At 42.5% G+C, this 23,707-nt stretch overlaps 1 protein-coding gene across 8 annotated transcripts in view; it reads right to left on the bottom strand.

Moving 5' to 3' along the window:
• Window positions 1-23,707, bottom strand: part of AGPAT3 (1-acylglycerol-3-phosphate O-acyltransferase 3) — a 108,018-nt gene that overhangs the window by 47,025 nt on the left and 37,286 nt on the right. For 3 of the 8 annotated variants that reach the window (XM_076354877.1, XM_076354861.1, XM_076354870.1), the window contains exon 2: window positions 19,617-19,688. The exons of 3 other annotated variants lie outside the window; for them this stretch is intronic. The gene's annotated coding sequence lies outside the window, so the exon portion shown is untranslated. Of the gene's footprint in view, window positions 1-8,098; window positions 8,120-8,717; window positions 8,839-19,616; window positions 19,689-23,707 lie in introns of those variants that run through there. 2 more of the 8 variants (XM_076354885.1, XM_076354911.1) reach the window with 2 other exon arrangements.

Below are 23,707 nucleotides of genomic sequence, written 5' to 3'. Positions count from 1 at the left end.
TAATGGAATATGACTGGGCACAGGACAGCCTCAGGATTTTGTAAATAAAAACCAAAACAGCAATTATCAAGAGGCCTCATTTGGGGGAAAAAAAAAAATTTAAGATATTGCAATAATTGCCTACATTTGGAGCAAGGCTTACTTGGTATTTCTATTATAAAAGCAATTCTAAAATTACAGTGCTGGTATTCAAACAGTGATTCTGTAATACCAGCCCTTATATAACAAACAGAAAAGGAGTTATCTAACAGAAGCCCTATTAGTACAAAATTATTTGAGTAATAGGTCTCTTGCATTGTATAAAATAGATCAATGTTATGTCATTATATAATGTTGCCAATCTTAGTCTCTGATGATTAAGAAAAACCTCAGTAGTGTCTGCTCATCTCTAAGACTACACAAAATGCTCCTCTTCACTCCAAGTGGTCAAATTTTCAAGGCAAGTGGGAATTCATCCTTTGTATTTAGATAAAAATAAACTACAAAAGAAATTTCAGGAGTGTAAGTGCGTCTACACACCAAGCTGTGAAACGTAGAGACCCATCTCCTTCTAGATAGATTGTGTGAATCTGGAAAATGCTTTGTGGCACAGTTTCCTTACTTGTTAAAACAGGGATGCAAAATAAAGGATAAACAAAAAAGTCTCATCTGCGATCACCTGAGGTAAGTGTTAGAAGAAGAATGATATACTTTGCTTTCTGGATGGAAAATTATGCAAAAAAAAAAAAAAGAACCCTCAAACATAAGAACAAAGAGAGCCAACAGGAGGTATCTGTCAACATGCAAATGTGCTGTGGCTGAACAAGGAGAAGCTTCTGACTGCTGCTAAACGAAATCTCAGCAAACACCGCATATGCATGCCTACAAGCCCCTACCCAAGTTCAAAGCTTTTCTCTGAAGTACAACATACTAATTGGGAAGAAATTGGAAGTCTGTCTTTTGAGAATTGCTGAGCTGCTTTAAGTTTTAGGTATAAAACACTACCTTCTGCAAAAGAAGAGCAATATGATTTATTCTATGATTGCATCCACAGTAACGCATGATCACCAGTGCAAGTGAACCGGCAGGAGCAGGCAGGCTCTCGGGGCTGTCCGGTAGCAAACCCACCACCTCCTTCCTACCCCCGCCTTAGAGCAGGCTAGGAGACGCAAGACTCGGCACATTGGCTTCGCTCGCTTATGCCTCATGCTTCTGCTCCAGCTTTCGTTACCCCAATCTGAACTGCCAGGATGGAAAAGCTTAAATAAATATAATTATTTATTATTATGATGATGATTAATAAATAAGTAAATGAATAACACATAAAGTGAAGGCCCCAGATGACACCAGCGCTATCCACACGCTGTAAGAATCACAGCTGCAAAACCAAGGAGAGGCAGCAGTTCTCCCCTGCAAGTGCTCTGCTATACTAAATCCAGAAATTCCCCAGAAGAGCATTTGCATTATTTCACCCTACAAACGTACCTCCAAACTGCTAACTGCTCACAGCTTACCAGCAGCGCAGAAAGGCTGCTCTAAAAGATAGCCGAGAAGCAGAATACATGCCACTCATTTATAACTTTACGGTCCCCAGCCTTCTTGACAGGATCTGGAACAAGTGAGAAAGACCAACCAGCCTACTGTCACCAGACTGACATTTGTCACATGGACAAGGATACCTCCTCTAGATATATCTTTATAGGAAGCCTACGCTTCCACAAGCAAATTTTCCAGGGTTCAACTCGGGAGGGAAGTGGGGGCCACATGGAGGGGGAGGAAAGACGAAAGCCACCATTCTGAAGTATCTGGGTTTGGAACATCTCCATCACGGGGGGGGGGGGGGGGGGGAGAGAGAGAGAGAGGTAAAACTACTAAACCAGAAGCAGTAGGCGTTCTGCTGGGTGACTGACTGTCACTGAGGCAGCTTAAGATAAAACCCCATTGTTTTGCAGTCAGGAAGGAATAATAGGTGAAAAATGTGGCTTGGAAAACCAACAGGTACACAACCCAAACAGTTCCCCAGTCAGTTCACGCAAGCTGAATTGGCAGCCTGAATTGCACCAGGGAGCTTGATCCTGTGGAGGAGGAGGAGGATGTTCAGTGCAATGCTGCTTCGTACAGTGCTGTGTGCAGTCTGCTATTCACAACCCAAAGGGTAAGAAAGCAAGAAAGGTAGAGCTGTACAGCAGGGCAGGGGCCCACATCACCTCCCTTCTTCTTTGTATGGGATCCAACTTTTATTCTCTTTCCTGTCACCTCGGCTGCCATCAGCAGTGTGTTCCTACCTGAACACAATGGCTATACTTCTTTCGATTATTTCACTGACAAATATTTCACAACGCTGTTATCAGTCTCAATTCATAATTATCCTTGTGGTCAGATCTCTTTTTGCATATATACAAAAGCAGGTATCTTTCCAAAAAGATAGAGCAGACTATCAAGCAGACTGATAGCAAAAACAAATACACGCCGGACAAAGTTTTTTGTTCTGTGTTTTCAGACAAGATCATACCAGCCCCTTCTGGCCTGAATACCAATACTGGCAGCAGCCACACACCACACCATCTTTTCAGGGTAAATGGAAAAAACCCCACCCTGAACGACAACAAAAAAACACCCCAAACAAACCACCACAAAAAGAAAAAGCTCTTCTCTCCTACACAAATTTGAAGATCACATTATGAACGCAAAGATGAACTGCCTGCGCATAAACATGTGCTTTTGCACATGGTGAAATCTTTATAAATTACAACCAGAACACTTTATAAATACAGTATCCCACTCATTCAAAAAAAATAACTTAGAAGTGGAAAGTCTGCATGCTGTTAAAGTTCAGGCTGTTGTCGGCCATTCAGCTGGGAAACTGAAGGGCAGCCGCTCTGCAAACAGCCCACCTATTTTAAAATCCACATGAGAGAAAGACCTGAAAAAAAACATCTACAGCTCTTCCCAGTTCTTAAGATCTCCCATCTCCTGGTAGCTTGGCATCCTATTGCTAAATAAGCCTCTTGTAGCATGTATAGTTAATTCAAACCACTCTGAATTTTGCAGAGCAGGGGACCCTTCTATGGTAACACACACAGTCTTTGAAAGATGCTGACAACAAAGATCAGAATTCCAGGACTGGTTAGTGTTGTCGCGATTCAGTTTCACTTGTTCAGCTTCTTCTGAACAGTAGCCTTTTAACGCAATGTTTGAGAGGGAGGTGACCTAAATATCCTTTTACTGGAGGCTGCAGGGATCCTTGAAATGACTAGCCCACTAGAAATGCACGCCTGCCTTGCACCAGCAAAATTCAGACAGCTACTTTGCATGAGGGCTGCTCCACAACTGACAGCAAAAGCACAAGGAGTTTTCACAGATGCTCTCTGCTCTTATCATCATCATCTCATGTAAACTAGCTCTGACTGGACCTAGACAAAAGGACATTAAAATAATTCTGATGCTGTGAGTACTTCCTCAGTCCTACAGGTGCCACGGTACTGATATTAATCTGAACGTGGGAGATTTCTCAGTGACCTAACCCGAGCCAAGTAGGCAGCTGCCTGTGTGGAAACTTCTACATCTCTGTACGTGCCACTGCATCGTTTTCACTTCTGTCAGAGACGCACAAGATCACTGGAGTAGAGATTGTTTTCTGTTACCTGGCACAGTTATAAAGCGCTGAAAGAAATGTGAAATTATAGTATAAAAGTAGGCACTCATTTCTCTTGGAGCTCGCACCGTTTCAGAATAGTTGGATTGCCAAGTCAAAAATTGCTCCCCACCATTTGAAAAATTAGAAGCTAATTAGTAAACAGAGGTGTTTGTTGTAGCAAAGCCTCATATTCGAAAGAGCCTGTGTGCCATACTTAAATTCTGGATGTCACCGCTGCTAGCTTGGCACTGGTCTTCAAAAGCTCCTCAGTCAGGCAGAGTAATGGTTTGAGAAGCAGCATTTATGCTCTTATGATTCATTTTTATCTGCCAGAATAACCCTTAGCTCATCTGCAATTATATGCCAAAAAAATCAGAAATTCAAGGATATTAAAGACTGCCTGCAGTTCAATGCAATGTGTTAATATAGAACACATAGACAATGAGTCTAACAAACCAGGCTAGCTTCATTTAAAATAAACAAGCAAGCAGACTGGTCTAATTACCAGACCTAATCTAAAATAATCAATATTTGCCCAATCAAGACATGTAACAAGAACCTTCATGCTATTTATTCAGCAATGTATAATTGCTTCTTGAGTCTGCAGTCTGTGCTGTTCGCTTTCAAGCCCATTAAACATGAATTACTTCTTTTGAGTCAATCCATTTAAATTCTTTTTACCTTTACTATAATAAGCCAGATTTGGGAAATACCTGTAGTAACTGAAACTTCACTGCATTAATAAGAAGTATTTTTCTGTAACTAAGTTCATTACTTCCAGGCGACTAGGCGCTTATCCCATGCCTGCTTTGACTGTTCACAAGTCCCTACTCCCAGGCACTGCTAAAAGTTCACTCTTAATTCACGCTTAAGGTCAGCATGTCCTGAGGTTTGCTTGTATAACTGCTTTTACAGTTATTACTCATCCCAGGTCTGTACCAACAAGATATATCTTAAGCTAAACTGTTTTGTTCTGTTTTTTAATGTTTGTTTAGAATCTTTTAGCAAATAGATAATTTCAGCAGACTTGCTTAGGGAACAGTTAACCTAGTAAAGCTGAGAAATTGGTAGTGTAGGCACAGAGGGACAAACAGCCTTAACACAGTAGCACCTGCAACTGGGCTGTAAGTTTATGTTGCCAAATATCCCAGCACTACACTGGCCCACAGTCATAAACAGTGAAGATGTTTTTCCTTCTGGGGCACACCTGACAATAACAAGTGGCATTGCTATACCTTCAGTACAGGAAAAAGAACCACACGAGGAGACGCTTAGGTCTTTTGCTCCCGTCTTGCAATTAAAAGATCCAAAGGACCCAGATGATTTCTGACTGAACAAGGCAAAAGCTCACAAAAGCAAGGAGAATCTGCCCTGACAGCCAACCAGAAAGGTCCTGCAAAACAAGCCGCCACAGCCGGGCCCCGCGGTGCGGGTGAGCAGCCCACGCTTGCGGCTGGCTGCTGTTCACCCGGCCAGCTCCAACACATGCACCCGTTCTCTGCGATGGTACAGCACCAGCAGTTGCCACAACAGCCCAGCAGCTGCATCACCAGCTCACACTGCACTGAGCTTCCTTCTCTCTGTTTTTCTCCTCACATTGCAGCAGGAGCAAGGCTTGTTCTGTTTTTAGAGGGGTGTTCTCTGTTTGCCAGCTGTTTTCAATCACAAATGTATTCGGTTGTGTGATCTCCAGCTCCTCGGTCTCAGGCCAAGCCTCTCTTGCGCATCAGGCTACTTGTCCCATTAAACTTGAACACCACAACCAAGTTGGAAAAGGAGGCTCTCTTAAGAGGGAGACACAGGCACAGAGACCGGGCAAATGAACGCTTGATACAAAACTGGCCTTGCTGGTAAGGCATAATAATATCGTCCCGAAATACACGCTGCGACAGCATTCGTATTCCCATCTGTACTTTCTGCTGCTTTAGAAAATACTGTCAAAGCTCCTGAACGTGTGGCCTTCACAACTTAAAAAAACATGTGAAAACAATTGCTCCCATGGCAACATTGACATTTTCAAAACAATTATAAAAGAGTAAGAGTAAATGCCATTATAGCTTCTTATAAAGCACTTTTAGTTTGGATTATTTTTTCTTCTCAAAATAAACATCCCTAGGATACCCAGTTTATAGGTCCTTGGTCCTTGATTTCCACCAGCTGATCCCCCCAGCTAGAAGTGGTCCCTGTGCCAGCCCAGAGCAGTGACCACCCTGGCAGGGCTGAACAGCACTGGGTCCCAGGCACAAGCATAACCAGCATCGTCCCACAAGGCTGCTCTTTCCCTAAGCTTTCTGGGGAGCAAAGCTTAGCAGGGCACAGTCCGAGTGTTTTCAAAGATTGAGAGGACCGACTGCATCACAAAACACAGTTGTCATGCTTGCTTCTTCCAAATAGAAGTCACAACAAGGAGAGCTGATCTTCTGGTGCCCGCTTCTTATACGCGGGCTCAGTAGTTAGAGGAGACGTACTGAAGTGAAGGACATGGAAACAATATTCGCCCCATCCTGAAAGAGTTCAGAGCAACACTTTCCACCTTGCAGAAGAATGCTCCATGCTATAAACGCACCTAACACACCCAGACCTTCTTGAGTGTTTCTAGACTACCAAGGAAAACCAGTCCTTTCTCATTTTCATAGTGTCCCAAATCAGTGCACTACCTATTAAAAACAGATAGGAGAGAACATTACTTCTGCATGTTGTGCAAAATTTACTCTAAGCTTAAAAAACACACTGCACCAGACTAATGGCAGGGATCGTATCTCTGGTAGCAGCTTTTCAGAACATCAGTCTGCCAGCGAAGAGGCCTCTGTCTTACAGGCTTTGAAATAGCCCGTTACACAGCCTCCACATTGGTAAACTAAATATGAAACAGAGAATGTCACTAGTTTTATGGTGTACTTTACATTTCTCCTTGCTTGAACTATAGAAAATGCTTGAAATTGTGACTGCCATGACTGCTTTTGTGAGCTGCTTTTTGGTCTAGCCTGCTGGATCTTTATGTCCACAAGTGCTTTGCAGAGGGTTGGTTTTTTTTTTCTCCCTCTGTGGCCCCCAACTAAGTTTATATGAAAATTTAATCTTCCAACAATTGTTACAAATTGTAACACTGGCAAGTCTGAGAAAGAGAAATCCCATCATGAAGACACACAATAAGGACAATAGAAGCAGATGATACCTATAGGGCCTCTGCCTATGCATAAACCCCAACAGGAGGGGATGGCTGCTATGACAAATGCCATCATAATTTGGCCTCCCCGTAATTCAGTCCCTCACCTCCTTGACTGTGTGCCTGTTGGTACTAGTTGTGCTTTGGTTCATGAAATGGAGATTTGTTCCACAGAAGAAGCATCCACTGGGACACTGAAAAGCTCTCAGTACAATTTCTCTAATCCATATTAATATCTATCGACCCACTCAGGATTTATCTGAACAATCAAGAAGGTGAAGGCTGAAAGAATTATTCATGGGATTATTCAACCCATGCAGCTTCCAGCATAGCCATCCACTTCATTCAGAACATTTCATTTCCAGATTATTCCTCCTTGCAGGTTCTAGCAACCCGAGATAAGACACCCAGGCACGCACTACATGAGGGGCATAGGCACCAGGCTTGGCAGCCTGCAGGGCTCAGTACGAAAAGCCCAAGTTCTCTCTCCTCCAAACAGAAGCAGAGCTTGAAAATTCAAGAGCTGTGCACAATTCATAAAATCCTGCCCCCCAAGCATATTTTAGCTTCTCAGTAACACTCAGATTGACAGCCTTTTCAGGCCTTACACACAAAGAAGAAAAGCAAAAATTGCAGCCATGTAAGCTGAAAAATATGCTACAAACCAGCAAATGCATAAGAACAGGCTTTCGTGTGTTTCTGGGGCATTGCTCTTACACTGATGGCAATGAGCCCAGGCAAAAACATTTTGCAGAACCGGTTTTGAAAGTAGCTGGTCACCATGACACTGTAACAGGGCTACTTTCATGAGTCAACCTACTGGGTCTCCCTCCACCCACCAAAGCTGCAGATGGTCAGCATTAACCAGATTCAGCTGCAATAACTAATTTTGGGGGGTAAAATTTTGATATTTATTGAAATAAAATATTTGGGGCTCTCAGAAAGTGGTTATTTGCCCACCTAATATGATCTGGGATAAATGCTTTAACTTCCTCTATAGCAGGAAAATGTACATCTTCAGAAGGGATGTAACTTTGCATGGGGTCGGAATACATGCCCTGAACACAGACTGTGGCTGATCCAGTATGTACTGCCCTGTGAATCAGAGCTTTGAGAAATATCTCACAGAAACAAAAGTTTCTTGGGAGACACTTGTCCTATAATAGACCTTGAAAGGTTATAAAATACTAAAGCAACACTCTTGAGTATTTGCAAAATCACCAAGATTAAATCTTTCCTATAAAAAAGCTACTAATAGCCCATGAAGGGGCAGGGTATCAGAGATCATCATTAAAATGTCAACATCCGACACTAACCACTTCAGGGTTTTAAGATCTTGTCCTGGAAAAACCCTGTCCTATTGCTGTGTCAGTGGGGTCTCATCAGCCTTCCACTTTTGCTGTCACCGTTTGTAGGAGACACTACAAAAAAGGGCAAAAAGAAGGAAGTTTGTTGCTATAACTTAACATTTCCGTATCTGGTTTCTGGACAAAATTTAAGGATGTTTGGATTAAAGGCAGCCTAAGATGACCCCAGAGTCAGCATTCAAGAGATTTCTAAGAACTCTGTAAAGGAGGTCCTCAAAGCACTGTAAGGCCACAGTTCCCCTTCTACGTTTAAGGGGGGAGGCGATAGTTACGTATTTCTAGAGTCCTCTGGAGGTCTATTTGTGGTTGAGTCTTTGCTGCAATGATTACCAACAGATACAGCATACGTGAGAGAGCAGGAGCAAACACTACAGCAAGCAAGGAGCTGAAGCGCTGGTTTTGCCCCTAAATTAAAATTCTCAGAGTGGGAGACTTTTGACACCTCTCCCAGCAATTCATACAGATCTATGAAAAGAACAGGATTTGCACCCCCATTTTTTGCTAAAAGCATCTTATTGCTACAGACAAAACGCAAAGACAGAAACGTGGGGGAAGATTTCTTTCTTACCACCACCACTGGGGACCACTTCTGGCACCTGGCAACACTCAGAGCAACAGGAGAATTCCCATCTCCTCCCTCCAGGGAAGTACCACTGTTTATGTTTCAAAAGATTTGCTTTCTCATTTGCCTATAAGCAAGAGAGACATTCTTCAATGAATGAAGATAAAAATATTTTGTTTAGAAGCAAAATACAATGCAAACAACATGCAGCTGCTAACCCAGGTCACAAATTCTTTAACTCAAACTCTTCTTATTAAAATTACCCATTTTTCTCTTTTCTCTGGAGAAAAAAGCCCCTACTTAATCCCTGTTCCCATGTACTAATACTACACTCTGCTCCACAGGTATCAATTACTATTGCTTTCAGAGGGTCTAACTGGCATGTATCTACAAAATTAAAGGCAAGTACTCTCAATTTTTAGCAGGGCCTGTTGCAACAGGAATGGCTTTAAACTAAAGGGGGGTAGATTTAGACTAGACATGAGGAAGAAATTTGTTACGCTGAGGGTGGTGAAACACTGGCACAGGTTGCCCAGAGAGGTGGTGGATGCCCCATCCCTGGAAACATCCAAGGTCAGGTTGGACGGGGCTCTGAGCAACCTGATCTAGTTGAAGATGTCCCTGCCGATGGCAGGGGGGTTGGACTAGATGACCTGTAGAGGTCCCTTCCAACCCAAACTATTCTATGATTCTAATTTATATTTTAGTAGTGAAATTGCAGCTTCTATTCAGAACGGCGAAAGGGCTTGCATGCTCAAGAACTAGCCTACTTTTCCTAGCTTTACTAATCATCATAACAAAAGGTATTTCTTTTACCTACAAACCTTGTCTTGATAGAAGTTATTGAAAATGAAGCAGAAGCAATTATCCACTCCCAAAACACATACTTAATCCCTATATTTTATTAAGAGCAGTTTTTATGATCCTGAAGCAATTAAGTTAATCATTATTTAATTTTAGATTACTGAACTGAAGATTTACTTCAGACACAAGCTCACTTTCCACATAATTTATTCTCAGTAATTAGAGATGTACTTTACCCAGAGGTGGCTTGTTTAAAGCGTGTTATCTAATTTCACAAGCCTTATGCCATCAAAGTTTTGTGCAGAAATCTACAAATCAAACTTCAAAAAAAACCCCCACCCCAAAGAAACTCAGATTCACCAGACTGCAAACCTGGTTTTCCTTAAAAATAAAAAAATAAGAAAAAAATATTTTTCAAACATCCGCCAGTCCGATGTATCACAAAAGCTAATACAAAGCATTTCTTTAACCCACCACTACCTTTAGCAAAGTTTAAAGCCGCAATAACAAAAAATGCTCTTCTCACACAGACCACTTCATTTACAACTTATTTTAACCAGGATGTAAGGTCTACAGGAAAATGTACGTGTCTATCAGGATGCCCAGGAGGTATCTGCCACGGGATGTAACCAGTACCGAATCGTTCAGACACTTAACAAAGACTTCTGCGGCGGTCTTATCAGAACAGAAATAAAGACCAGGCATGTAGGTTCATACCGTATATATTTACCCTGGATATCATACCATTCGAAAACTGCTCAATTCCAACCTACTTCAGACAAATTTGTGTAAACATGCTGTTGAAACCAAACCGTACTAGGAAATGCCAGTTAGCCATTCAGCCTGCTACCCATCTAGCTCAGCTTTAGGTCTGTATACCGTTAATGGCATCACTAGCTGCCAGTCCATCTGGGCCGGCACGTTGCCCAAGGCCAGTTTTATGTAAAAACACATTTGCTGTTTTTTGGAACAAAGGGTACCATCTTCCACCGCTGCCATTAGAGAGAAGGAAAACAGATGACCAGGCAAGCATTTTAAAAACATACACCACTTTTTGCAACTCTTTGTCTTCAAACCTATCCAACAAAAACAACATACGCAACTGCTCAACACTCAATTAAATTCAACCATGTTCAAACCAATAGAGAACTACCCCTATAAATGTGGAACATGTAGTTTCAATTCAAGACTTTAATGCCAGTACTTTTATGATCCAGTTTGACTTGCTGTATAGAAGAAAGGCTACAGAACTCATTTCAGCAAAGACTGACAAAGAATAATAAAGTCATACAGCTACAAAGAGATCGGGACATAACAGGTTTGCTGAAGGGACATAACTCAAAAGAAATATGAAGTAAGTCTCAGCTACCTAGATTTTCAACAAACATTATTTAATACTTTTCCATGTGGTATTTCATTAAATATGCAGGGTTGGAGACCGGTAGAGGAACTGTGACACCAGTAAAGATCCTGCCCAAAAGAGATGGTGACAGACAGCATGGGAAGAAAAAGCTGCAGACACCTTGGAAGTTACTAATGAAAACACTAAACAAAACCCAAACAGTCTTCTGCTTCATTTTTAAATGATTAATGGCTTGCACACAGAAAAAGTAATTATGGCAGCTGATGACAAAGTTGGGAAGCAATTTGAACATGACGGTATATTGAGTTGTTATACAACAGGCACCACCAAACTGGAGCCATAAGAGTGGAATGACAGTCATTAATATACAATGCACAATCACATATATAAAACAAACAAGCCCCAGATAGACACTGGAGGATGATCAGTGCCTGGAGCAGAAGGGCCTGGATGTGCTAGCCCATCCTAGCACAAAATGGCTGAGTCACCACCCAGATGCAGCTGTGAAAAACGCACATGCAATCTTAGGATGTACCCAGAGAAACGTTTCCAACAGAGATAGGAAGTACAGGGAAGTACATAGGAGGCACTGCTAAAATCCCCGAATACCAGACAAGAGAGGCTGCCCATGTTCAAAAAGGAGGGACTAGAAACACTGAAAGGTGAAGGAGGATTTTCAGCACTGACAGCATGCACGGAGACTGGCACACATGGCAGAGGGATGCAGGGAAATTTACAGGGGATGCAATTGTTCCCTATAAGACAGTATAGATAACCACCAGGAAGGGAAATAAACCATTCGAGCACAAAAAAGGCTGCTGATACCAGAACAAACAGGTATCAACTGGCCAGCAGTAAGTTTAGGCTGGAGCCTATCAGAACAGCAAAGCTCTGGGAGAAGCTTTTGGTGACAATAAACCCACATGCTTAAGCAGGCCCTTGTTATGACATGGACATTACAACACAGTACCTGCTTTCTATAGCTCCAACCGTTCTTGTAGCTGTCCTATCTAAACGTTCATTGGAGAGTCTATGAAACTATCACCAAAAGCAGCTGGTTCAGTTCTTAGTGCTGGTAGAGGAAGGTGGTACATGGTGCGTGAGTTACAGGGTAGGTGTTGGGGAGAAGCGGATTTATAAGGGAACCTGTAAATAGTTACCGTAATCTTCCTGCATACCTAAAAGGCAAACAAATATCTCCTAATTTAATATCATAATGTTAGCCTTTTTTTTTTACATTAAAATCCTCACATGCAACTATGGCAATAAAAAGCGTGCATTAAAAAAGCTCAGCAAGCCAAGAACAGCATGTAAACCTACCTCCCAGTAGCCCACAAGAAAGAGATCTGTAGAACTGATGCAACAGGGCATGCCACAGTTCAACAAATCCCATCATTCCAGCCAAGCTGCTCCTTGGAACAAGCACGTTCTCTGGTCTCGAAGTGATTCTTGAGCACTGCCTTCATGGCTTATCAAAGGGATCTTTGCCTTTTCACTGCCTGTGTATAGTGTCTCTCATGCAGACATTTTAATAAAACTGATAAAACTGAGGTCAAAGTTCCCAGAAAGAAACGCTGCAACTGAAGCACAGCAGTGTTACGCAAGAGAACAGGACCTGAAAGCAAGTTTTGGTCTAAGAGTGTTTATTGTACTGGTGCCTGCATAAGAGGTACTTAAGCCCTAAAGAAGGAGAGAGAAGCTCTTCCCATTTAGGATCCTCATCTTGCCCACTTTAAAAAAAAAAAATAAAATTTTATATATATATATATATATATATATATATATATAACACCATGAACTGGAAACTGCAAGTTGTATCAAATTGCTTTTCTGTTGTCTTCTAAGACTGAACAAATATATTTAGGCAGTACACTGAGAATAAAAAAGTCACATTTAAGTACACACATTTTTTTCCAAAGTCCCCTAATTAAATATAAATGCATGTGCACGCACTTAAACACTTACACAGTTTCTATCTTGCATAGTAGCTTGCATTGAATTCAGTATGATAACCTCCAAAACCATGTTTCCATTAGCTACTTTGATACCACAGCTCTGAAAATTCTCAGCACTCCAACGTTTAGGACATACAGGATGCAAAAGTGGACACATACAAACTCTATCTTCAGCATCATCTCACAAATGGAACATTTCATTCCTTTTTGTACTTTTTTTTTTTTTAATAAAACTACTGAATCCATTTTCTGGTCAGTTTCCTTCCTCACCATAGGAAGTAACGATATCTTTGAATCTCCTAATTATCTGCTTGACCCACAGCTCAGTCCATTCCCTAGAGACCATCTTCCATATGATAATATCCCAATGTTGACGGAGGAATGGCAATTAGGAAAAAAAAAAGGGGGGGGGGGGGGGGGAAGGCTTGATAATGTGTGTTTAATTGCAAGTTAACTTTCTCCCTAGATGGTAAAACTGGTTTCATGGCAAACCTCTCTCAATGTCTTATAGAATCATACTGACATTAACAAGAACAGCTTCAGGAAATTACTTCTTTCCACCATCCTACTACTGTACCCATCATCTCTTAGAAACAGACCCCCTAAAAACTAAATGCTTCCCTAACAATAATTGGAAATTATTGACTCTGAAAGTGCTTTCAGAAAAAGAAGTCTTCACTCATAGTAGGAAAAACTAGGAGAATGTCAATAAACAATCAGAAGTGTTTCCCCCCCAATGCATAACTGAACTGTGAGCCTTCTTGCCATAGCTGTTACAGGTGGCATAAGTAGACTGAAAAGAGAGGGACCGCAATTATTAACGAAATGGAAATTAGGAGGATATGACAGAGCAAATAGCAGTCATTGTGTTGACTGTAAATCCTTTTGCAAGGCATCCATTATAAGCCAGACTACTGACCTAGATGGACCAACGACAGACAGAGTTTCTCCCTTTTCAAGACAGAAATTAGACTTCTGCAGCAAACAAAGCATTTAATTTTCCACTGCAACTTGCAACCAAACCCTTCAGTTTTGAGCTTCTCTTTGTAAGACGGCGAACAGATAAGCAAGAATGAAGTGGATGAATGTATCTGTGGCCTCATAACTCTGCAAAGTCCTCTGTTCACTCATCGAGAGAGAACTTGAACACCAGCAGAAGACCAGTTACATCTAACTCTGTCCATCGCCTTCTACGGAGCCAGGACTCTGATGGATAAACATCCTCCAGCAGGTTCAGCTGTGGCAGCCTAAAACATTACTGCCCCCTCTTGTCCATCCCAGCCTTCTGCTAGGGATCACTGCTTCATAGCTGGAACACCTTCATAGCCTGCACCTTAGTTGCTCCAATTCACAACTCAATGTGTTAGTTTAAACCCCTGATGAAGGTGGGTTCTTGCCATGACTCTCTTTTATTATTATTTTTTTAAAGGCAGCAAACTCCACCAGGATTTCCCAGCTGTGAACTGCTGGGGCTGAAGCACCTGCACATGGTCCTTTCTGCAGTGCCAATGGCTGGTAACATCTGGAGGAGCAAGCAATGTCCGAGATCATTGCAGCAAGACTTGGTAGACAATCCTGGTCCAATTTGAAGAGGTTGAATTGTTCTTGGTTAAAGAGGTTATAAGGCTTCCGATACTTGAGACCAGAAACAGGGTAAGTCCTCAGCAAGTTAACTCAGATGTCTGTATAGCACTATAGCGCTTAGTTGGAAAGCTTTCATCTCACTCCTAGCTTCAAGTGTGACATACAGGAAAGGAAACCATGGCCATATGAAATGACGTAAGCTGGGAAAGCCACAGTTGCCCTAAACAACTAGGGCAGAACATCTTTGAACCGAGTTAAGTGTGCCCTGTCCTGGGCAATGTTACACCAGTTACAGTCCAGACAGGTTTACTCCCAAGAAATCTAATAATTTATCTGCAATTTCTTAGAGACTAGGTACCTCTGAGGTTTTGCCATGACTTAATTCCGACTAAAGGCCTAGGTTAAAAAAAAACCAGCATAAAAGAGTAAGTGTAAGAGGGGAATTTGAGTAGGCTCAGGCAAGGTTTCTGTATTTCCTTGTGTTTGGGAGTGCTTGGGTTTTAGTTGGGTTTATTAATGAAATTTAAATTGTGAATAAATCTTGAATGTTGATGCAAGCTCATCTGTGCTTTATAAAAGAATTGCCTAAATTGACTTCTGGGAAGAAGTAGGCTCTAAAAGAGAACCTAAATTATTTTTGTAAATGGCTATTTAATTGTAAACATAAGTTTTTCCTACCACAATGTCTGTCATGTTCAGAGTAATTCCAGTTATTTTTTTTTCTTTTAAACACTGCAATATTCTTTTGTTCAGCATATGCCCATTATAGAAAATGTCTATGGCAATAGCAGAACACAGTTCTGCCTAACACAAAGCTACATAAAAAATTGCCTTCACAGAAACAAGGATAGTTAGGTGCTGTATTCAGCACCTAAATATTATATAGAGAGACCACTCTGCCGTGGAGTGTGGAAAACATACAGAGGAATGATCTGTAGGGTAAGGGATAAGCTTAATTTCCTAATTTCCTTCCTTCTTTCACTTTTCAAGTCTTAAAAAAACCCCAAAACAGTTGCAAACACGCTCTGCTGATTTCCTTTGGCTGACCTTTATAGCAGCACGTTCCTTTCACTACAGTGCTCCTCCACCGCTTTCATTTTGTGCCCTGCCCCAAACCCTGGGGCTGAGGGTCCCCACACTGCATTCAGGGGGGAGCCTCCATCGCGCAGCTTTTCTCTCCCATTGCTCTGATGTCTTCTTTGGTGTGCAACAGATTTATAGGTAACTTTCAGAGCTGTAGGTCTTTAAATGGCCTTCATCGGGGGGGTGGGGGTGGGAAATCCCAAAACACAATTCTTCACCCACTAATGAGAAGCAATTGATCATTAATTCTCATGCTCTGATCTTCCACAAGCAGACTTTCCAGGTACTCCAAATTAATCATTTTCTTATGAATTCACAGATAAAGTTAATAGGAAGGAGTTACCTCATGGGATTTGAGAATTGCAGCAAGTCTTTAGCAGAAATACCTTTCCTTAACAGGCCTTGAATTTGTAAGGTTCCAAACCAAAAACGTGTATATGAAGTGTTGGTCACATCAGGATTAAAACTCCCAGCAACCTGTGTGTGCCCAGCACGCCAGACTCACGTCATTTCCTCGAGCTCACCCATACACACCCCTTCCCTGTCCACATTAAGTCCCTTTTAGCAAGAGACTGCCACCAGGGTCATGAGTCAAGCAGGCTTGGCTAAAAATATTCTCCAGCACTGTCCCTCATCTGCCTCGCTGTTGTCCACCTTTGCCTTAATGCTGGACATCCTTCAAGCTTCCAAGTTGTTTGCAAAGCGCCTACGGCTATCAGTGCTAGCACCAGCAAACCCCAGGAGACAGCCACATCCTAGCACTGGGCACAAACCTGCATGGCAGCTACTTGCAGCTGAGGGATCCTCCTCAGTAGTTATTTTACTCCCCCTGGTTAGACTAAACTAACTATGCGTATTTCTGTTTATTCACTATTCATAATTCAAATACAAGTGAAATTAAAAGGATCTAGAACGGCAATCTAGTTAAGAACTTTAATGAATGTGAATAGCATTTTAGAAATAAAGTCTATTATAAAGCACTTGAACTAATTAAAAGTTCACTCCCTGCCTAAAGCCCTTAGCATTCTGCATTAAGTAAAAGCCTTTTAAAGAAAGCTTTAAAATTCTGAACTGCTGCAGCTAAGATCTGAACAGGCAATGGTGAAACTAGCGTATCTCATTCAGTAGCATAAACAAGGAAAGAACAGTTAAATACACCTACATCCTGAGGGAAAAAAAAAATAATCTTGTTATGGGTGAAGCCATTTTGCAGTGAACAAGGTGATAATTTGGGATGCATCAGCTCTTCAGGATCTCAAAAAAACCTATAGATGTTCCACACACTCCTTTCCAAGCAACAGTGGCCAACAATAAGATAATAAAAATAAATAAACAAAAAAAAATTCTTCAGAGCTGACTGCCGAGGCAAAGAAGGCCTAGCTTATCTTCTCCGGAGAACCTGTGCACTGGACCTTTGAACTAATGTCTTTTTTCCCTTGTTTACACAAGGAAAGTTTTTTAATACCATCTTAACAGCATATCTAATTAATCAGAAATATACATAAATAATAGATTCTCAGAAGCCTGATGAAGCTTGAGATAATTGTAACCTAAAATAATAATGTAATTCCTAAGAGGATGCGTTATCTTTACATTGTCCTAGCTTGGTCTTGGTCAAACACAGTAAGAGAGTAAATTGCTACATTAGAGGTTAAAAGCAGAGGAAAAAACCCAAGTCAAATAGAAGAGCACACAGCTGAGGAGACAGAAAATACTCGTGATCAAAGGGTGACACAGCATGGGTGTTTTATTAATCTTGCAGGAGTCCAGCCAATAACCCTGCCAAGGGGTTGTCCACGCTCCTCCCCGTGGCTGGGGCTGCTCCACCTGTAACAGGCAGAGAAAACCTCACCAGACCGCTCTTGCTCATGCCAGCCCTGGGGCTGGCATGGGTGGCAGCAGGGCCCCAGCTCACCCCTGGCCAGCGTGACTTGAAGCAGGTGCCAGCTATTTTTATGTCTAAACTGCAATTCAGATCTGACCTGTTATTAAGTTCAAAGGGAGAAGCGGCCGCAGCAACGCCACCGGGAAGGCAACGCGATGTGCTCCCAGCTCATCGGTGGAGATCGGGAGGCTACAGCTGGAAGGGGGCATGCGGTCATGGCTCTGAAATGCCTGGTGGGCTGCAGGAATGGTCTGCTTCACCTGCTGTAGGCCAGTGGCTGCCCAATGCTGTGCAACCTGTGAGATGCCAAAAAGCCCTGACCCCTTCCTCCCCATGCATCACACAACCCATTTCTGGCAGCACCAGACTGTGGGTAGCACACACTTGCTTGGGCTGATCTCAATGTTTCTAGGTACCAAAATGTGTGCATAGTTTGTAAATAAAGGGGTGTGGCACCAAATTATTAAATTTTGAAGTTCTACATGACAGGGAACTGAAGTAATAGTTGAATCTTAAACTGATTTAAACACGTTAACTGATTCACCAGTTCATTCTCGCAACACAGATCTCAAAGGACTACTCAGAATGTAATGAGTGGCTAACTATGCGCAAGGAATCGTGTCCGCAGCAGATCATCTGCAAATTGAGAATTACTTCAAAATCCCTTTGAAGTAAATCATTCTCCTGCTACGAAAATCTCAGCTTCTAAGATTAGAGATCTTTTGGAAAATTATTCATTCCCTCATCTCACACTTAAAAGGATGCCAGAGTTACTATATCCTGGACTGTAACTGAAGCCATACAGTGCAAGCAGCTTTCCTATCAAGGGACCATCTTTTCAGTGAGATCCATTACATATATATCTTAGGGTTTGATTGAGGTATTTAGCATCTTTTTTTTTTTTCCATAAACACAAGAGCTGAGCAGTCTTCTAATCTCTGAGATTGCAAATGCCCAGCTTCTACAGCTGCAGTAATTAAACCAACTTCTCATGCCATTACCCACATCGTCTCTTCCTCAGCATCTGCTCTATTCCCACATTGCACTCTTAAATCAAACCAAGATAAGCTATTTTCTAAGATCAGCTGACTTGTCTCTCCCTCAAAATCACTGCAGCCAAAATGATTCTGAGCAGATATGAAGCATCTTGCTAAATATCCAAAAGGTCTCTTTTAAAGAAAAAAAAGTAGACGTCAATGCAAGTGGATATTTTTAGCACCTGAGTTGTTCTATATTTATTCCTTTATATCTATCTAAAAAAACCCATGATCTCTGATGAAGCATTACCAGAAAATATATTCTACTGGAAAGTCTGCTTTATGAATCTTAGCTACATGAGCACTGCAACAAGTACGTCCCGCCACCCATTCAACCATACAAGTCTAAGGGTTAGGAGCGTACACAGAATAATGTTTCCTTGGTTTCAAAGAGATGCTTAAAAAAAAACCAACAACAACCAACAAACAAATAAACCAGCCCAGAAAGCAAACTCCTGAGCATAATCTTTTTGTCATTCTGCTTAGATGCAACACTTGAGCCTCATGCTTAAAAACTTCCACCTTGAAGTATTTCTAATTGTCTAACCCCCCAAAAAACTCAAGACACCTTGTGGGTTAGCTGTTAAAAACAAAACAAAGCCACCACCCCCAACTCCAGGACACACCATACTTCAACAAAACCTCAGGTCAGCAGCAACAGCAGCGGCTCAGGTCGTATCAATATTCAGGCAATAAAAGACTACTTATCTCTTCCTTATTCTGTTTCCTTATAGCTGTTACCTTCTTGCCCCGAAGACCCCTGCCCTGTTACCTCCAACATGTTTACACTACCCCAACAGCCTTGTGCCTTTGATCTTATGCAAATTATTGGAGGATTTATTTTCAAGGGCAGGATACAGGTTATCAAAGGTGTGGGTTATTTGTGCAGGAAGAGATACCTCAGATAGACAGGAAAAGCACAATTGTTTCAAGGAAGCTTCTCCTAGTTGTAGTAAACTTTCATTAAAAGAGAAAGAGAAAATAAAGTAATTTAAGAGAGGGTCTTACATCCACAAAAACTGGAAGGTAACTTGTATTTTGAAGCTAACTATTTTAATTTCCTGCTCTAGAAAGATACCTGTTACCTACCCACAGTTATTTTAGATTTTTGAGTTATGCTAGATCTCTTAATGTACTCATGAAAATAGCAAAAGGGCAGGGGGGCAGATGGGAAGATACTGGTAAAATACTTACCTCTATATAAACTTGAAACTCCTCTCTCCTCCGACCTTGAAGGACTCTGTCTTCCTTCCAGATACTCCCTACCTAGAAGACAGACATGTCTCATCACTCAGCCATACCCTCCAAGTATTTTTCCAACCGGCATTACCTACACATTGACAGCTCTCCGATCCCAGGGTAAACAACAGGCAGGTGAGGGACTCCAGAGTACAAAACTATACCAGAAACATCTCGGCACACACACTGATATCAAATGAGTAAGTTTGGTCAGTGGCAGGTTATTACTACTTTCATACAGTGCAAATCACCTCAGTCTGCAACTTGCCACAAGGTAAAAGTATGGCTTTTCAAAAAAAATACAGGCCTTTCCAAGTTAAAAATATATGTGCCTCAATTACCTTAATCTCAGACTGACCCTTGTATATTTGTCTTTGAAGACCTTGCACTGCACTATTGCACTATGGAAGGCAGCGAGACTTCAGGTTAATTTTACGCAATTTTAAAACAAGCCGCTCTGAAGGCTTTTAACTGAGCAAACCCACCTAACCCTCCTATCCAGTTTTGAACTATTTTTTTTTCCCTTCTGATTAAAATGTTTCCCATCCAGCTGTGGTTTCAGTTCAGTCTTCTGTAAACAACTAAAGGCAAGGAAATAGCTAGCTTGAATTCAAGAATCCTCTCCTCTTAGCCACATAAAATTCACAAAAAATGGAAATTCTCTCACTGTTGCCAGCGCCTCCCCTGCTATCAAAAAATAGTTTATCATTGTAAATTACCCCAAAGCAAGGCAACAGAAATATCCAAAGCCTTTGAAAGACAGAAACCAAATGCTGCATACCCTCTCTGGTTATTAAAAACAAAACAAAAATCACATACTCTAACAGAAACAAAGTTAGGGTTTGCTTAAGATAGGTACATCTGTGGAGAAGGAACAGCATATCCAATTTATTCTTATTTCCTGGATTAAAAGCCATTAAGCTCACGTGACAATTTTTTTTAGAAAATTTGTCTACCTTTTGTGAATTGGATAATCCCTTTTTCAAAATGGATTAAATTCCAGAATAAGCATGTCAAGAAAAGTTTGTCCAGAAACATGCATTGTGAATGAACTGGGTTTTGCCTCTGGCAGTCTTCCCTTCTGCTATATTATTTAATGCCCAGATTAAGCTGTTTTGTGGCTTTTTTTTGTTAGTACTCGGGTCTCAAACTGACCACATATAACCTGTGCACTGAAAGGCCAATATGCAGCTAGGTATAATCCATTTGTAATTACAGAGTCACTCACATACCCTTCTCAGCACTAGAGCTGTCTGATGTGCTTCTCTGAGCAGACCCAGGCAGACATCCTGCAGATGAGAGCTGGTTCCTTAACATGGGCCGTGAACACAAGACTACAAGGACACATCCAAACAACCAACTTGGGAGGTCACTCCCAGGACAGCCATGCTGCAATCAAGAGCACATGAGCTACAAAAATAGCTTCTTTCAGAGTAATTAAGACTCCAGCACAAACTCCAGCACCTGCCCCTACTATGGAAAAAGCAACAAGGGAAGTCCAGCAAGAGCACTACTGAGTACTAGCCATAGCCAGCATCAAAGCCACCAGGGAAGCCGCAGACTCAATTGATCTAAAATAGCACATTAATCCACAGCACCAGTCTGCTTTTGAAGGGAATGTCCTATTGCTTCTGCGACTTGGACCACAGAATGATTTTGGTGTGCACAAGCCAGATTCCCTTTGGATGAAACCAAATCAGAAGATCCACCTACAGCGTCACAAGCATCCAAAGCAATGGGCAGGCTGCACATCTGCAAAGCTCTCCAGCACATCCCAAGCAGTAGGAGACTCTTCAACTGTCACAAATTTATGCAATACCTGGAATACCTCATGCTAAACAAAGGGTTAAGTAGCGCCCTTTGCACTTCTGTAAGTAACGTATTTTTGTATTTGATGTTAACCACCAGCTCTCAATTCTTTGTGATCCACTTTGCCTTCCATTGAGGCCTCTCTTGCCTCAGTGCCATTTCTCTTTCCTCAATACCTGCCCTGCCTTCTGTTGCCTTCCTCACCATTGCTGAATGCCACCACTTCTTTCAGCTTTATTTTGTATTGTACTGCCTCCAAATGTCCTTTCCTATGGCAAAATCAACCTCCTTCAGGCTCACAGAAGACCCAGCACGGTGGCACCTGGAGTTGCGTGGAAACAACACCGCTCATCAAGCAATGCTGAAAGGGGGATGAGGCTTCTCCAGTGGCAAGAGGAGGCTAACCAACCAAGGAGCAAGACTGCTGACTTGCAACTGCAAGAGGACTGGTGATGGGTGTCACAAAGATCAAGGGGATGAAGGTTGCCTTCTTAAAGGCCACAGAACATGGGGGCAATATGGCAGGCATACCCTTGCTACAGACATCTTCAAACAGATCTTTGAGCACATCATCAACCCTACCCCCTACCACAGGATGTGCATGTGCTGGGGCCAGGGTCATCACACAGGAAATACTGTAAGACAGCACAGCCTCTATGCTTCCTGTTCCCAGACCTTACAGGTAACTCCTATGAGGGAACATCGATGTTCAGGGAACGGACACTTCCCTTTGTCCATTCTCCGCCACGGCCAACACCAGCAACCTCCTGCATTAACACCTCTGATTCCAACCCAGTTAAGTGCATTGCTTTTCTATACTTGGTGCTAGGAAAGAAGGATGTGTGCACATGAGTCTTCAAGCTGAATTACAGAGCGCTGATCTTGGGCCTGCAGAGAGCCAAACAAACATCAGCAGTCTGACTGGGAAGGCTGTCATGCCTTTAAAAGCAATTCCACAAGGGCAGAAGATTGCTGTTGCTTCATGGCAAGCAGCTAAACTAGAAAGCATCTCTCCACTCCTTGCCCTGTACAAGAGCGTCTCTCAATCCTGCTGACCAAGCACACCTGCACGCAGCATATTCTGCTAACACAGCCTGCAAAGGCCCTGACTATGGCCCCCTCCTTCCCCAGCGTAGTGGCACAACCCCAGAAGCACACAGGCCTAGGTCACACCTTGATCCAGGTGGGCTGTTGTCTGGCATAGAGCAGATTCACAACAGTTACTGATGGGATGCCCTCAAAGGCCACCAGATATTCCCAACTAGATCTCCCTTCAGCACAGACCAGCCAAAAAAAAAAAAAGCCCACCAAACCAAAAAACAAACTCCGAGGGGTCAAAATTTTTGGAGGAGCCCTTTTCCTTCCTTTTCGCTCTCTGCCTCTCCCCTTCCCCCTGCTCCCCCCGCGCTTCTCTGCCTTCCCCTGCTGCAAATTTGAGCAGGTCGCAGGACAGATTCTTGCACTACAGCACTGGCCATAGCAAAGAGGTAACTACCATGCATGGTAGGATATCCTATTCGGAGGTCAACTTCATGTGTCCCTTACAGGAGGAGCAAAAATGGGTCTATCAGTTTATACTGCCTTCCATCTCCTTCCGCTGCTCCCACTAAGCTGCAGAAATTTGTCTTTACAAACCCGGGGAAACTAGTCAGAGCCCTGCATTATATCAATACAGCAAGGACCAAACAGTTTGTTTTTCTCTCCTCCATAAGGTCCTCTGATGTAGAGGAGGTCTTAGAGGCAAAGACAGCCCCTCTTCACCAACCCCAGGCATCTTATCCTGAAGTTTCTGCAGGCAGGGGGCAATGTATGCAGTAGCAGGCCAACCCACTGTAGCACCTCTGGTCTGAAGGGGTACTTAAGAGGGGAGAAGGAGAGAAGAGAGGAGGGAGACCCTGGGCTGGCACAGGGAGTTACAGCAGGCCCCACAAAGGGTTTTGGTTCAGCTCAACGCCAGATGGGCAGATAGCCTGGCGAGGTGGCAGCTCCTGCAAAGTCCTTCATCTCCATCCAGAGTCCCCACCTCATAATCACAGACACCAGCAGGTACAGCAGTGCAAGAGCAAGGGGAAGGCTGTCAGCCCCAGTGACAGCTGACACATCCCCCCACAATCCACAGAGCTTCTACCTAAGTACTTAAGTTGGGCCAAGAAGACACAGCGTAACAACAGGCTCCATATAGCGATGACTGTCAAGACTTCTATTATCACAACTCTAGAAGAGGTCTCTGCCCTTCT

The sequence above is a fragment of the Aptenodytes patagonicus genome, chromosome 1 (genome assembly GCF_965638725.1).
Source record: "Aptenodytes patagonicus chromosome 1, bAptPat1.pri.cur, whole genome shotgun sequence".
In the NCBI taxonomy this organism is placed as follows: domain Eukaryota; kingdom Metazoa; phylum Chordata; class Aves; order Sphenisciformes; family Spheniscidae; genus Aptenodytes; species Aptenodytes patagonicus.
This window is presented reverse-complemented; position numbering and strand designations above follow the sequence as displayed.